Raw genomic sequence first — 2,500 nt, forward strand, 5'->3', positions numbered from 1 at the left:
CGGGTCCGCTCGGAGGGGAAGCCGCGCGGACGGCCGCGCGCGTGGGAGGCCGCGGGCCGAAGGCCCGGGCGCGGGGCGCGGGAAGCCGGCCGCTTCCGCCGGCCCCTCTCCCCCTGCTCCCCCCCTCGCCCTTCGGCCGCATCCTCGCGGCTCGGGGCGGGGTCGGGTCCGCGGGCGTCCGCGGAGCCGGGCCGGCTCCCGGCGAGCGCCGGCAAGGGGGGGGGGCGCGCTACGCGCGCGCGCGCGCGCGGTCTGCGCGCGAGGCTCTCCGGGCGGCTTCGGTCCCCCGCGCGGGCGGGGGCGGTCCGAGCCGCGCGTCTCCTCCCGGGCGCAGCTGCCGCCCGGCGCCGGGTTACCGAGGGAAACCCCGGGCCCCGGGAGGAGGGCGAGGTGGTGGCGGCGGACGACGGGCGCGCCCCCGCGGGCGGACGCTCCCCCGAGGGGCGCCGGGGCCGGCTGGCGGGTGCCGGGTCTCCCCTCGGCGCCCCGCCCCGCCCGAAGGCCGCTCCGCGCGGCCTGTCGGGCGGGCGGGGGAGGCACCACCGCGGGGCCTTCGGGTCGTTTCCCTCACCCCAGGGCCAGGTACCTAGCGTCCGCGCCTCCGCGCGTGCGGGGGAAAGGGATTGCGGGGCGGTCCCGCTCTCCCCTCCCTCGGCCGCGGAGCCGGGCGGGGGTTTAAAGACTCGGGCGGCCCGCGGCGCGGCCCGCGGGTGGCCGGGGGTCGCCGACGGCGGTCCGGCCGCGCCGACGGCGGGACGGCGGGAAGGGAAGGCGGGAAGGGGAGGGGGGACGCTCGTTGCGGGGCGCGGCGGCGCGCCCCTGTCCCCCCGCCGCCGCTCCGTCTCTCTCTTCCCCGCCGATCCCGACGGCGGCGTCGGCCTCCGCCGCCGCGCTCTCGCGCCTCCGCGGGTCCGGGTCCGGGCCGGAGGGGGGGTCATCCCGTCCCCTCCCTCCGCGGCCTCGGTCTCGGGCGGAGAGGCTGGGCTCCGGCCGGCCTCGCCCGCGTTCGGAGCGGGCCGAGACGCGCGTCTCGGCCCGGCGCCCGCCGCGCCACGCGGCGTCGCGTTCCGCGGCCACGCCGCCGCGCGCGGCCGGCCGGCGAGACGGCCGAGCCCTGCCGGTCCTCGCCCGCGCCTTCCGCGGCGCCGGCGGCCCCGCTCCGCCGGTCCGCCCGTCACGTCGCGCGTCCGCGGCCTCGGGCTCCCGTCCTCCGTCGGGGCCTCGCCGCCGTTTCGCCCCGCCTGCCGTCGCTCGCCGCGTCCTCTCCTCCGCCGCCGCTGCCGCCGCCTCCCACCGCGCTTCCGCCCTCGGCCTCGCCGGCCGCGCCGGGCGAGCGGGCGGGAGGTCCGGCGCGGGGCGTCCCGCAACCGGTCTCCGCGCGGAGGCGCGGGGAGCGGGCGCCGCTCCCAGATCCGTCCCCGTCCCTCCCGCCGCCGGGCGCGCGTCCGCCGCGGGCGCGCCGCCAGGGCGAGCGAGAGGAGGAGGCGGCGGAGGGCGAGGGGCGGGAGAGGAAGGCGAGAGGCGGCCGGGGCGTTGCGGCGCGCGCGGCGCCCGCGGCGCGAGGAAGGGGGCCGAGGTGTCGTCGGGCGCGCGCCGTCGGGCGGGCCGTGTCGGGCGCGGGGTCCGGCGGCGTCGCCGGCGCGGGCCGGGGAGAAGCCCGGCGGGGCTCGCCCGCGTTCCGGTCGGTCGCGTCGGCGGCGGCGGCTTCGGTCCGTCGCGGCAGCGGGGTCCCTCCGCGAGCCCCGCCGCTCCTCCGCCCGTGCCGAGCCGAGCCGGGCGCCTGGTCCGTCCCCGAAGCGAGACGAGGTCGTTTCCCCAGGTCGGGAGCGCGGGCTCCCCGCCCTTCTCGTTCGGGAGCTTTTTTTTTTTTTCACCCGCTCCCCCGTTAACGATTGGGAACGCTGTGCGTGTGTCGGTACCGGTCAGAGGAGGCGACGCTCGTCCCGGCCCCGCGGTGGCCGTCCCGGCGTCGGGGCGGGCCGCGGGGGCGGGCGGAGCGCCTTGGTGGATGGCGAGAGAGACGCGAGAAACGGGCCCCCCCGCGCGCGCGGGGCGGTGCCGAAAGCCAGACGACTCTTAGCGGTGGATCACTCGGCTCGTGCGTCGATGAAGAACGCAGCTAGCTGCGAGAATTAATGTGAATTGCAGGACACATTGATCATCGACACTTCGAACGCACTTGCGGCCCCGGGTTCCTCCCGGGGCTACGCCTGCCTGAGCGTCGCTTGACGGTCAATCGCCGACGGCCGCCGTCCGCGGCGGCCGCGCGGCGCGGCTGGGGCGCCTCGCAGGCCCGTCCGCGCGCAGGCCGCCGGAGGTCCCCCCTCCGGCGTCGGCGTCGCGCGGCGGGCCTTCGTCCCCCTAAGTCGAGACCCAGGTCGGGGAGCTCGCGGAGCTCCCCGCGCTCCCGGAGCGCCCGCTTCGGCCGAGCTCGTCCCCACGGGGCGGCCGGGCTTTCCGGTCGGTCGCGCGGCGCGGGGCCGGTCGGTCGGCGGTCGGT

At 80.7% G+C, this 2,500-nt stretch overlaps 1 non-coding gene across 1 annotated transcript; it reads left to right on the forward strand.

The window, feature by feature from the left end:
- The first annotated feature begins 2,071 nt into the window (after nucleotides 1-2,071).
- Nucleotides 2,072-2,224, forward strand: LOC125686055 (5.8S ribosomal RNA). Its single transcript, XR_007373636.1, has one exon. It is a non-coding gene; the product is annotated as a 5.8S ribosomal RNA (ribosomal RNA).
- Nucleotides 2,225-2,500: the final 276 nt, after the last annotated feature.

Source organism: Lagopus muta, chromosome 30, assembly GCF_023343835.1.
Source record: "Lagopus muta isolate bLagMut1 chromosome 30, bLagMut1 primary, whole genome shotgun sequence".
NCBI classification, from domain to species: domain Eukaryota; kingdom Metazoa; phylum Chordata; class Aves; order Galliformes; family Phasianidae; genus Lagopus; species Lagopus muta.